At 38.6% G+C, this 14,411-nt stretch overlaps 1 protein-coding gene and 1 long non-coding RNA gene across 3 annotated transcripts in view; one reads left to right on the top strand and one right to left on the bottom strand.

Moving 5' to 3' along the window:
- The window catches only part of LOC100864671 (uncharacterized), a 339,885-nt gene extending 333,400 nt beyond the window's left edge, over positions 1-6,485 (bottom strand). Inside the window, exon 1 of the long non-coding RNA XR_015290876.1 lies at positions 6,135-6,485. This is a non-coding gene — a long non-coding RNA (uncharacterized LOC100864671). The remainder of the gene's footprint in view (positions 1-6,134) is intronic.
- Positions 1-14,411, top strand: part of LOC100867094 (uncharacterized) — a 405,878-nt gene that overhangs the window by 119,141 nt on the left and 272,326 nt on the right. The gene's annotated exons all lie outside the window — the stretch shown is intronic.

Here is a 14,411-nt window from a genome sequence, read left to right as displayed (position 1 = left end):
GCTGCTTTGTCGGCTCCTTCGCACGGAAAGTTATCACCCTTGCGAGCCGGCTTTAGGTCACTCCTCCGGATCTCGAAGACGATCGCGACACGCTTTCGCGCTTGTTGTCGTTGATCGTTTCGACGATTAGAAAAATTTCTGTCGAAAATTTTTTTAACACACTCGGCTCAGAATCGTTTGCCGAATTTTAACCAACACGCGTGTTTACGAATTTTTCGCGAAATTCCAATCATTTCCATCGCTGAAATGATCGTTTTTTTTTTTTTCGAATGAACGAAATATTCATCTCAAAATAAAAAACAACGAGTTTCGACGTAACCTCTCCTGGCAACTTCTCCCATTTAATCGACGAGGAACAAACCTTTCGAACGTCTTCTCCATCGTTGCGACTACTTCCTGTTCGTTCCACTTCCCCAAGCCCTTCATCTCCTAATTCCACACCGACTCCTTGACCCACGAACCTCGTTTCTAGTTGTAAAAAACAACGTCGATCGGAGCGCAGGCCCTACACGCTCGTTATACGCGATACGTGCGAGGGAATCTCAACGACCCGTGTTTTTCCCTGTTCAACACGGCGCAATGGCGGCTTGTCTTGAGTTCTTTCGACGTATATATATATATATATATATAAGGTGGTCGGCGAAAACGAGCGACTATCATCGAAAGAAAATGAGTCGCGAGATCGTGAACGTTCGCGTCCAACGGGCTGAGTAATGGTCGTCTCTTCTCGTACAGAAATCTGGAGTACACACTAGTGGCTCCTTCCACTTGGTTTTTTCCTCCCAGCCATCGAGTATCGGGGAAGTGAGCCGGGCAATTAATCGATCACCGATTGTCGACCGGTTGATGTTTTAAATGTCTCTCTCGTTCTGTCTCGTCAAAGGGGAAGAAGAGGAGGAGGAAACTTGGCATGTTCGTGATTTAATTTTTGGATTGGGTTCGGTTCGTTTAAGTTCTTATTGAAATATTTTATTTATCGATGAATCGGGAATCGGTGTTTTTTGAATAATGGAAATATGAATAATGGAATATTTTTCTTTGGAAATTAGGGAAGAAATAGGTGAAAGTATCGAAAGGTATTGAAATTATCGAAGGAATCGTTGTTGTTATCGTTTATCTCGTTGTTCCTTCCGAGTTACGACGTGTCCTAAACTTGACAATTTAATAATGATGTTACAATTGTTTCCAATTCAAATTATACCGCGAATAAAACTTGCTACAAAACAGTTATTCAATTTTTCATCTTCAACGATGGTACACGGGATATAATAAAAACGCAATGAAAGTTTTATAATCACGGGACTTAACGTTCCGGCCGACAATAAACGGGCAGCACGGGAAAACAGAAATTTATCGGTGTTTCCCCGGGGAGGGGGAGGGGGGGATTCAACGACAAGAAAGTTAAGAAAATTATATTATTTGCATATTCCGCGTGCACGCGGGGTGGGCCGCGTGAAAGTTTCGCGGAATAAACTTCCCTTTTCGCGGCTTTTCTCGGAAGAGTACACTCGACTGGGAAACTCTTGCCAACGCAAGAAACTTTCGTGCTCGTTTCCTTTTTCCGCGATGCGAATTGAAAAATTGCCCCCCTCGCGCCTCCATGCTTCATAGACTTTCCAAACTTGTCATTTCCGCGAGTTTTAAGAGAGGAAGATATAGATAATAATAGAGAAATAAATATGGTCGTGTCAAGAGTATGGGAAGAGGGATAATAATTATTTATAAAGAAAAATTGCGAAAAATCTATGGCAAAGTTATTCAAGGAATATTCATTTTTTAGTTGACCGTGTTTCCAAGGTTGAGTCGTAAAAGTGAGGGCTGATTAACATAATCGTGCCATTGGCGAACATTTCGAACGATAACATTCTCGTGCACATCGTATTGTTCTGTCACAATTAAACACATCGGCAGGAAATCTCAGCGAATACATTTATATATATATATATATATGTATGTAATATATTACTCGATACGCTCGAAGACACGCTTATATGCACCTGCGATCAGATGATTGCACGTAGGATGTAATATATCGGATCGATGATAATGATACATCTAGGAATTCTATACCACGCCTCCTTGATTTGCATAGAATTAGTTTCTTCCCGGTTCTATTCTTTGCTGTATTCCTGGTGATGTTAATTTCGTTGAATACAATCGCCGGTATAGGGATTTTTTTGATAACTTGTACAAAACGTATGATTTGTTATATGTATCTTCATTGATTTATAAGGCTAGTTTGAATATGAGATTGTGTGTATTTTTAAAAGATATTCTTCTGAATTTGCAAATAAGTTTTTTAAATAATTTATTGTAACATTTATACGTTCGATCTGCCTTACCGACTTAGTTGGAAAGTATGGTAAGTTGCCAGTAACTGGTAAGATAATATCAGTTGTAGGTTCGGTAGAACTGTTGGTCGATAAGAGATTCCTTTGCTTTTCGATTGTCGGTAAGGAAGGACTATTTTATACGATGTTGGTGAAAAGGGTTACTATTTATCTCTGTTGATAATCTTTAAAAAGCATAAAAATAAAAAAAGATACCTCCGATGAAAGAAAAAATAAAAAATTACATTATTATATTCAAAGATCATGCACTACCGATTTAACTTTTAATTTCATTTATTTAAGCAATTCGTTATTTAAATTATTAGTTTTACCTCGTTACTTTTCTACTAGACTAATTAGAATACTTGCAACAATTTTAAGAATTACTATAAAGTAAAAAATCAAACATCTTATAACGTTCTTTTGAATAAATATCCTCGATAGTCTATAAACGTTTAAAGAAAGAAGAACTAACTCATCGGTGGTTGGGACATCGATTGCACACAGACGGCTGATAGCAGGCCGGACGGGAAATGGGAATCAGAAAACCGATCGATAAATCCAATTAAATTTCGTAACGCGGCTGTCTACAGAAGCAGAGTGGGCAACGGTAACAGCCGTCTGACACCCATCAAATTACATTTTATGCGCGGCAGAAGGACACCTCTGAAGCGTTCGTCGGGCCATCTTCGTGCCATTGCGGCTTGCTTGCTTTTGCAATTTGCAATCTAAGTTTGCTTTGATCATTTTCATCGCTCGCATTTTTGCACCAGCCAAGATTTTATTAATAAACTTTCTTATCCTACTTGAAAATCGAAACGTAAGAAAAGTATACAAAAGTTGTCGCATAATCTTTCATTCTTCCTCAGCGTTGGAATATTTATTCGAAGACACGAAAAAAAAAAAAAAAAGAATCAGAATTAGAATTCATTCGCCCTGTGCAAATCAACGAACAAATCAACGTCGATAGACATAATTTTACACGCGCAAATTAACGCGAGTTAGAACGTACAAGACGAGGCAAACAGTTACAAATAAATATCGTTTAAAACGGGTATAAATATTTCCCCGCGCAGTAATGAATCTTCTCTTTCAACGTCAGCACGCGTTCGTTTTCACAGATGTTGATTTACTTCGCGAAAGAGTTGGATCCACCAAGTTTAAGCGCACCGTGTTGATTGATAGCAGTAAACCGTGAACAACCGCGCCCCAGTCCAGCGTACGAAATTGTAAATCTGTCCCGTGGAAGTGGCGCGAGTTTAGGGGAAATTGTTGCAACAGATTGCGGCTTCCTGAAGGCAGTTCCAAGGCAGTTCCGAAATAAATTCTCACGTAGCTCATCATAATGGCGTTAGTTACAACTGTTGTAACATCGCGTTACAACGGGGATTATTGTGAATGGAAACTTGGCATTCGTTTGTTGGAAACGAGGCTGGAGGGGATCCAGCCTTTGGATTTAAATAAACGCAGCAAACGCGTTCACAGCCCCGTGAAATTAACTCACAGCCCGATGACCGGTAAAATATTTATCGATTTTCCACATACGATTTTTTTTGATCGTTAATTTCGAGCTAGCCTTTATTACACGTTTATCCCCTGTTTATTGCGATTTTGCAGTACGTTGTTACAGCATTTTGTTGCATTTTTCTTTTTTTTTTTTTGTTCTGTTTTAACATCTCATTTTTGAGATTTTTTTTTATGATTTTTTTTTCCAAACGCATTTTCAGCGATGTTATTTTTTTCACGATTTTTGTGAACGCGTGTAATTTATATATATTTCGACGCTCGATATCGTTTTTAAAAATTTATTTCGAATCGCGTTCGACTCGATAACGATTTAAAATCGAAGTTATTTAGATTTCGATTTAAACGGAAACGGAATGGTAAATAAAAAAAATGGAGGATTTAAATGGCTAATTTTAAACTGGAGTTTCCGGCTCAATTGCGATCAAAATAATTGGAAATTGATCGAATTTAATACTTTGTTTTAAAAAAGAACATATATTATAAATTTCCAGTTGCGAATTATTGTATTTCCATGTTTATCTAATAAATCGTGATCACGAAAAGCGATTCTTCGTATCGAAAAAAATTAAACATCCGTAATTTGAATAAAATGATTGAATATTGCACTCGCACACGTAATTGGAATTTGATCTCGATGGATCGATAAGAGATTTAACTTTACTAAACCGATAGCTCCGTTTTAGTATCAAGTTCGTTTATTTGCACGTGTAATAATTCTAATGAGATCAATTAACGAATCTCAATAATGCTCGTTGTCTGCTATGTTTGCTTATAATTATATACTTATCGTTATAAATTAATAATTGGTTTAAGTGAAATTTAGTTTTCAAAAAGATAAGATTTTTAGTTTACTTTTTACTTAATATACAAACAACTAATTATTTGAATAATTATTATTTCGAAACATGTCAATTTGCATTTGATTTTGAAATTAGTTTTGATTAATTTTCTAAACGATTCTGAATAATAATTAAAAATAAAAAGTAAAATTAACACGAAAATAAATTTTAAATTCAATTTAATACAACGTTTTGATTATCATTAATTATACTAGATTTTAATTTAATCAAAAGGTATCCACGATCAAAAGTTTTGCTTTCTATTTCTTATTTGGATACGTAAAGCATCGAAATTAGCTTCGATTCACCCCAGCCTCTTCACCCGTAAAAATTCACCGCGAATTTCAATTTGCATCTGAATACTTTCGCGAGACATAAATGACACAAGTTCGCCCACTTTGCTCGCGGTTACGTTCCAGATTCTTCCTTCTCTCGGATTAACATATTCATAGCCGCGTTGAGAAATATTTGATGCGCGGACCGCAAGTGCATTAAATTCACCTTCAACTCGTTTATCGCCCTATCAACATTATACCGCGAAGAACTTTCGTACTTTCGTTGGAAACGTTTCGTCTCGTCTTCAGAGAAATGATGTCTCTGTCCAGAACCTTTAAACAGGAAAAACAAGATTCAAACGAATGAGAAAAGTACTACATTAAAGTTTCATCGATAAATTGGGGATGTTTATACAAATTTTTATAAACATTAATAAAAATTGTCTTACTTTTCAAATTTTTTCTATTTCTTTTTCTTTCTTTCTTTTTTTTTTTTTTTTTTTATATCACTTTGCATCAAATTTCGCATCATCCCCCGTCCATTTACAACAAAAATTTGATGAAAAGAAGTGATTGATCGATATCTATATATTAAAAGAAAAAGAAATAGTTGGAAGTTCGGAGAATTCGTACTACTTTGTTTCTCGAACAATTTTATGGAATCGATTCGTTTCTACTGGCTCGACTGATCTATTAAATTCCCCCTGGGAACCTTCCGCAAATGGAGATCAGATTTATAGTCGGTTCGATCCCGAAACTTGTGCTCGGTTTGCAACGAAAACACATTGAAGTTTCGCCAGTGTTTTTCTATGGTATAGCGATTTGGATTTCACGGATCGATTGTGCTCGTGCAATTAACGCTGTTTTGTAAAGGATTACTTTTCCTAGATTCAAGAAGGGAATGAATTGCACTCTTGTTCGATTTTAACCAAACGATGTTTTTAATTGAGTTTTAATAAATTGATTATTTGAGAAATATAAATAAAATTTAACATCGTGTTAATTTTCGCGATATTAATATCGAGTTAAGATACATGTCGTTCCGTATAGACTTACCAATCAGTCTCTTTCAAAATGTACCAATTAATGTCATCTCAAAATCAAAATATTATAAATGGAACTCGAAGAGTATTAAATTTTTCTTTAAAAAAATCCAGACTCACCAATAATCGCCAACAGTCCAAAATACCAACGTGTATCAACATCGTCCCAAACACGAAATAAAATCAACAAACCCTTTTAATCACTTCGTCAATTCCACGAGAAAGGCGAGACGACCGATCTCCGCTCAGAACGAGAAGCAGCGCGTTAACAACTTGATCCAGCCCTCGTGCTGTGGAAACACGGTATCCGATTCGCCGTGGAAACACGCGAAAGGCGAAACCGCGATCGATCGGCCTCATCCGACGATAAATTGGCGGACATCGAGTCGAATCCGGTGCGAATCCGTCTCACCCTCGCCGCATAACAGCTCGGCCGCCTCTGTTTCTACCCGTTGCTCACCTAGATTCCATTTCCACCGAACTATTAATACGCGTTTCCGCGTCGAACGCGGGCCGCGATGAAACAGGCCGAAAACCAGAAACCAGTGACTTGTAGAGGCTACTCTAGTAGACGTCTCTCCTCGCCAAATTCCTCTCGCCCTTCCTTTCCTCCCCCTTCGATCGGCTTTGACCTTTTCGTTAAAAATAGGCGGAGAGAGAATGTTTCCACCGCCGATCAGTCAGTGTCGATCCCTCGTCATTCGGTGTGCTAGCACGATTCCACCAATTTTCCACGATGAACGATCCATTCGTGCCCCATTCGTGCTTGGAGAATACACTGTTGTTTGCGGTGGTGGTAGTGGTGGTGGTGGACAAGTGATCGATACGTGAGGTGAAGATATGAGGGATCAGTGGCCTAATTGGGAGAAGTTATTGGCGAGAAGTTTCGCTTCGAGAAGAGGTGGTTTGATCAGGTTGGATTTGGGTCGCGATACTTTCGACAGTGTTGATTTCGTTTGGTTGGAAGAATATGATAATTTTCTTAAGGTTTTTTGTATGATACGATATTATAGGCTTTTCTCCCTTTTTTCAAAGATTCGTTTTAGAGACATTAATTCGTGAATTAATTTTCTGTTCCTGCGTCGATCGTATATCACGATAACATCACCCCCGATATGGCTATAAAAATGAAATCCATTACTTTAAAGATTGGGGGAAAAAACAGTAAAACCATAACTCTCTCCCTTTGAGCGTGGAACATTGAAAAACTACGGTGTCTCACGGCGAATCAAATTTTCCACGCGATAAAAGAATCATTAATACCTGTCCAACCTTCTCTCGTCCACCTCCTCTCTCCAATCGCCCCTATATCGATACGAGTTTATCGAGAGGCCTCTATCAAGGTCACGTTTATGCCGGCTCACTTTCTCGACCGTGAACGAGGAAAGGGGAAACACGTTGGAATGACGTAGCTTGCACGAAAAAGAAAATTCTTCGTTCTTCGAAGCTCGTAAATGATCGAGTATGGGGTTGCTCTCGATAAAGTGACCATCATAAATCTTCCTCCTTCCTTCTCGAAAGCCAACTAGATTCCTTTCCTTTTCTCTCTCTCATCCACTCCATCCCTCTCCTTCTTCAATGGCTCCTCTTCCCTCTCTTCTCCATGCCTCCCCTCCTCCTCTCTTCTACTCGCTTCTCGTGTTTCCTGGTCGAACGCTTTTCCGGCAAATAGCTGCAGAGCAGCCAGATTTATCGATTTACTGTTGCTGGACAACGGGGATTCGTGTCGCTATTTGTTGGAGATGAAAGTTTCCTTTCTCTCGATAAGAAGGATTTGCGTTGAGCACTTGGGGATTTTTACGGAAACTGGCCGTGTAGCCGGAGGCGGGTTCGTTTTTACGATTGGTTTAAAACCCGCCTTACGAAAGATCGTATCGCGCCTTTCCCTTCCACCCCTATTATTATTGCGTTAAGATGGCTCTGCAACAGCATATCATTCGATTTTTAACATAATAATAGTTGTTTCGTACACGATTCTTTCTCGATTTCAAAATTTTTTATCTTTTATCTCGTAGTACACTTATGCAATTTGAATGGAAATTATAATTTGTACGAATATAATGGGGCGTGTAGCCCGTTTGAGGAGGTGAAATCAAGCCTTGAAGTTTCGTTTGCGGTTAATAAACGTTGCGCATAATTATAGATATATTTCTCTGTAGTAATTTGAACGAAATTTCGTATTCGATGGTGATCGCGTCGCGAGGGGACGAGAATTCGTGATTTTGAAGTTTGAGGCGAACTAATAACATGGAGAAAGGGGAGTCCAGCGAGGAAACTTTGCCGACAGTTTACGGAATTATGATCGCCTTCCTTACTTGCGTGGTTGGATACGTTTTGTGGGTAAGTTTTACAATGTGTGACGAACATAGATTTAAAAAAATGTTTTTATTTTTCGATGTGTATAATAAACGAGAGATTGTTGATTTTAATCAATTGTGAACATGAATGATTAAATATCTTTTAACCAATATATCATTTATTCGTTATTTACAGTTTGCGTGTATTTGTTTGTTTGGAGAGAGTACGTTATATGAAGACTATTAAAAAATTAATAGGTTGTAGTAATGACTATGTAAATAGTGTATCCCAAGGGGTGCAAAATTTTAGTACAAGTATCTGCCCTAGATTTGAATTTCTCTCGTTTCATATTATAGTCAGCAACATGGGTATCGTGTATCACATTGTACATTTATAATACATGCAATTATTGTAAAACATTGCACGGCACCGTGTAAACATGGAACTTAATTTTAGAATAAACTTCGATTCGAGTCTGTGTTAATTTCAAATGAAACATTTTCATCGTGTCTTTTGATACTAGAACGAGAAATTCATGCATAAAATTAAACTGTTTTTAACGTGGAATAAATTTTATAGAGGTACTTTACGAAACATTAATAATTTACCGATCCTTATCGAAAGAATGGCCACGTATTTCTCAAATTTCGTCGACGATTATAATAAATATCACACACACGCACACACACGAATCCTCGAAAGTTCAAATTCCCAATAATTCGAAAGAAAGAAATAATTAAAATTCCCTCGACAGGGGTGAAAAAAATACGGATGCACGCGTATCTTTTGACACAAAAGCAAAGCTGGAAATACCTGAAAACAGAGGGGAAAACAGGCATCGATCGAATTTCCACGAATTACCGAAACAGAAACGAAAATTGGCATCGAATCCTTGTGAACCATTAACGAGAAATTATTTCCACGTTTGGAGTCAAAGAGCGGCGAGTCGAGGGCGGCCATTTGCGACCAGCAAGTGGCGGCAACCTCTTGTACAAGAGGGATGGGGAGGGGGAGCGGGCATATCGCTCGATATCGTCAGCATTGTTTGCGGTAATCGTCGTTCGTATTCGACTTGCATCAACTGTGATCCATCCGTTGGCACGCGAGCATTTCGCGAATACCATTCGCCGACACCGTTAAATTATGGGCCGCGTAATTAAGACGCGAGCCGATTGTTTCATCCGGCCCAGTATCCGCAGATGGAACAAAGGCACAACTTACGTTCCGACGGTGGCCGATATTCAACGCTCGGTCCCCGCGCGATTCATCGCTTCCCTTTCACTGTACCACCTTTTGTCCCAGAATATATTCGGTGTTCATGAATCGCCACAGTTAGTTCGGCTTGACCATATATTTCCGGCATTGACCGTGAGGCGAACATTCGTTTCGTTACCACCAATGATGATGATAGTACCGATTACCGATCAAGGGTAAATTGAATTTTTTCATCGATAATCACGGATATACGTGTGATAATCTTACATCTTTGAGAATTATTATCGTAAAGAATTCTCGACGAAACGACGAAAACATTGTTCCTTCGATTCGACGTAATTTAAATCGGCAAATTTCTTGGTGAAATTTCCCCCAGAAATACCAACAACTGGTATACGAAACGAATTAATACCCTATACTTCACCCCCTGCCATACCATCGATCGATAACCACGAGTAAGAATTCTCCCTAGTGGCGAATCGTTCCCGATTTCAGTAGAATAGGATCGAATCGAAACGAATCGGCCTGTTAACGACCTCGATCCCCGCGAGGACAGGGAAACTGCATTCGATCTCGGCCACGAGAGCGCATTCAACACTCGAGGCGGACCGCGGCCCGCGTTTACGCGTGGTCTGCGCCCTCGTTACGCGCCGTGGTGGCAATCGGCTGCGGTTGGGCATCAGGTGAACGAGAGTACGAGAGATGGAAAGATAAAGAAGAGAGAGAGAGAGAGAGAGAGAGAGAGAGAGAGAGAGAGAGAGAGAAAGAAAAAAAGAGGAAGGAAAGAAAAAAGGAAAAAAAAAAAAATAGGGAAAATTTGGTTGGACAAAGTGCGGATTACAGGTTGGGGAAAAAGCGACGACGCATCAAAGAGCGATTAATCCCCCCTCGCGGCGAAAGGGAATCCTGGCGAGCCGCGAAAGAGGATCGTTATGTTTTTTTCGAGGCGAGACCGAATCGTTTCGAATCGTGATCATTGAAAACTGACGAGAACCGAGATGATACCGGGGTGAAGGATCGTTACGTTGTCGATATTGTTTCAAATGGGTAAGGGAATTTTTCCTTTTTTTTTTTTTTTTTTCATCCTTTTGGAAACGTTTCGTTTCTGTGAAATTTCGAGCGATTTGCGCGGATGGGTTTGGTTATATATGGGCACCCACGATTCGTTGAATCTTTTGTTTCTTGATTTGAGAGGTAAGCTTTCCTTTTTTCTTTTTTCTTTCTTTTTTTTTTTTTTTTTTAAAGGAATTAGAAACTGTTTGGTGGTTTTCTGGAAAATTTCCACGATTTTCTTGTTATTCTTGAAATGTACAAAGTATAAAGTAGATGGGGCGTAAACAACGATTATTCTCGTTGTCCGAATTGTTAGGGGTGTAACGAGTCTAACGGATTATAATATTATGCATGTTGGCAGAGTCGTTATCGTAATAACGTCGAAACATGTTAGCGGGGGGTATGCGATATGGAGACCAGTTGCTGCTGGAGAGCAGGAAGGTGCAAATGTTCACGGATAATTAGGCAAAATCAGCGCCATCCTTAATGAAGCATATTTAATCTACGCACTAATTAATGCACGTTTCCCATACGCTTAAATATTATTTAACAAGCGTAACAGTACACCGCGGTAATGTTGTTTCCAATGATAACAATGAGTCTGAGCGAAAGAATAGCGATTCGAAAGCGGTTCAAAAGAATTATGGCGATTATTTATTCGAACGAATCGCGTGTATAATATACATTCGATAAGCAACGATTCGATCAAAGTGAATTAATGATCGAGAAATTGCCGCGAGATATGAAGAATAATTAACACATCGAGTCGAGAAATTTGCAAAAGCGTACGATAGTAATCGTTATTACGCTCATCATTGTTGTAGCAATTTTGATCCAATTGCGAATAATATAATTGCGCGTGCAAGTCGTAGAGATATGGTAATTTTGCCTCTTACGAGCGCAAGAAAATCAATATTGAATTTTCAAGAAGTAATTTCGTTAATTATCTCGTTTTTAAAGTTACGAATCTCGTGATTGAAATCTGACAAGGATAATTATTATATCCTTCAAGCTCGTACTTTTAATTTCCACGTCATGAAACATCTTTCAAACTTTTAAACTCTCTCACCATTTCTATCCCTTAATAATTAACCCGTAACTTCTCGATCCTGTCCCACTCACACACGTACTCGACTATTCATTATGAAACCGTTCCACGTAATATAAATATCCTATTCCTTCACTGACAAACCGAAAAAAAAAAAAAAAAAGAAAAAAACAATCATTCCACAAAGAAACGTCGACTCCTTCCGCAATTTAATCCAAAAATCATCCTGCAAAATTCAATTCAAGAAATACAATCGCAAACAGTGATACCCTTTCAACGATTTCTAAATAACATCATTCAGATTCAATTAATTGAATAAAGAAGAAGAAGAAAAAGCGCAAACAAGTTGACTCTGAAACGCAACTTCTCCGCGTTTTCCGCCTCCATTATCATGTTGTCACGGGACGATATTTACAGCATAACGTTTCCATGTCGTGTCCCGAACTTTTGCCGCGACTCAGACACGCGATTAATCTCCGCCCGTTAAACAACCAGTCCAGGAGGCTTGGTTAATTTCACGAGAGCATGCTCGCGAGCATCCAACCTCGAATGGATCTCGAGAGGTTGCTGGAGAAGTTGCTCGTTTCTCAACACCGATGGAATCCCCGTGGCGTATGGCGGTCGGATATGGGACGCGTCACGAGGTTACGCTATCCTCCACGTCTTGCTCCATTATCGTAATCACGTAATGACGCGATATTATGGCCTGCATTATGGATATCGATCGTTTGTTCGCGGTAATTACAGGCCTGGGCAAATGCTAGATGCGATTATTATCGCACGGTTTGCGATCGTGGAGAAAGGGGGGGGGAGGGAGGGGAGAGGGAGATGGGAAGATGGGTTCCCCTTTCCTTTTTGAGGGGAATGGAATTTTTGTTTTCGAAAAAAGCAATTGATTTTATTCATCAATTATTGTGCAATTGTGTCCCACCATACATTGGAATTTATATTCAAATTTACTCGAAGTTGTTGGGAGATGGGTGGATATTTGTTGGAATTTTGATTCGAGATTTTTTTTGAATTTCGAGGCCGGTGATCGATTATTCGAATGAAAGGTGAAAAAGTGTTCGGAAATGCATTGATTTCCAGTAATTTCTTCTGATTTACATAATTCACGTTTTACTGTATGATTGTATTGTAATAGTGTTTGGTCTATGATTGTTATTAATCGATAATTCGTATTCGTTCATCGATGGAATTTCACCAAATATATTCTTATACTTGTTTCTGAAACAGTTCACTCGTTCAGGGTCGCGCGTTCTATTTCTCAAATCGGGTCCGTCTGGATCTGCTGCTCCTCGACTTCAAATAGAATACTCGCAGATATCGTTGAAACCTCGTTACATTGCTGGTAGCGAACTCAACTCCGCGTATTTATAGACTGGCTAAGAATACTAGCATCGAATCCAATGCATAACGTGGCCTGAAATGATATATGTCTTTGCTGTAACTGAACATGCGAAATTACGTAACATCGAGAGAAATCGTGCGTTTCAATCGAATCGTTTGTTTGATTCGTTTAATTCCTGGAAAATATTCTCTTATAACCTTCAAACTCGAATCAATTATTTTCAATTATTAAAATTTAAAAAACGTATTCCAGATTCTCAAATTCTCTCACCGGTCAACGTGTCCAATTTTATTATTTTTATTCGCAAAAATTTAAAAATATTCTCAAGGTATCTAATTGTCACAATCGTGTCATCGTCTCTCCTCCTCCATTTCAAACAAATCGTTCAACGAAAAAATTCCATAAACACATGAATCTCTGCGTCGCGAGATTAAAAGAGCGGTGGAAAAGATAGAAAATAGAAATAATTATAGTATTTATTGACATAGGAATAAATACAAATCTCTAGATATTATACAGAACAATCTCAAAGATAGTACTCATAAAAAATTGAGATTGTTGAAGGAGTTTTATTTTCAACGATCCTAAATATACAGCAGAGATCGTGAAAAAATGGATCGTATACAACGTCAAATACCCTACCGCAGACTTCAGATATAAATTCCAAAAATGGATTGAAGTGGGCAAAAAATTAAATAAATTTCAAATATCTTCAAAAAGCAAATGCTTAAAGAAAAAATTATAGAGATATGGAATTCCATCGATTGTAATTTTACGAAATCACTGGCTCATACTATGGAATATCGACAAATTATTAGCAGCAAAGATGGTCCAATAAAATATATTAATATTAAATAATATTGCATATATGAAGTGTTCGAATACTTTTCTAATCTACTACTCTGCGTGTTTATAATAAATCTATTAAAACTATTGCACAAATTTTGCTGACATAATCTTGAGATTTTCCTCCTACCTCTTATTACCTTAAACAAGTTCCTTTAACGTATATATTCCGTTCATCAAAAATTGTAAATTGTTCGAATACTTTCGTCGTACCCACGAAAGAGACGTATTCCGTCGAGAAGGGATATCGTGTCTTTACGATACTTCGAACTTCGATCCCGTGGACCGGTTTTATTTATATCCGCGAATACGGCATAAAACGGCGATTTGTTCGATACTTTCCGCCATTGCTGACGTATCCGTTTCCTCTTCCAATCCCGTTCTCGCCCCGTTTTCTGCGAATAATACGGCCGCCCAACTTCTGTTTGCCAGACAGATCCTCACGACTTTCCTCCCGGGACCACGGCTAACGATTTTTCCTCCCTCGACCCGCTGATTTAGAGGATCTTCGCTTCTTTCTTGCGAGCCTCGTTCCGATGATCGTGATCCAGAAAATTTTAACGTTTTTGCCAGGGATCGTTTTCGA

This window comes from Apis florea, unplaced genomic scaffold (genome assembly GCF_048593485.1).
Source record: "Apis florea isolate Af1SG1 unplaced genomic scaffold, ASM4859348v1 contig_2293_pilon, whole genome shotgun sequence".
In the NCBI taxonomy this organism is placed as follows: domain Eukaryota; kingdom Metazoa; phylum Arthropoda; class Insecta; order Hymenoptera; family Apidae; genus Apis; species Apis florea.
The sequence above is the reverse complement of the archived record's forward strand: the minus strand, read 5'-3'. Positions and strand labels throughout refer to the sequence as shown.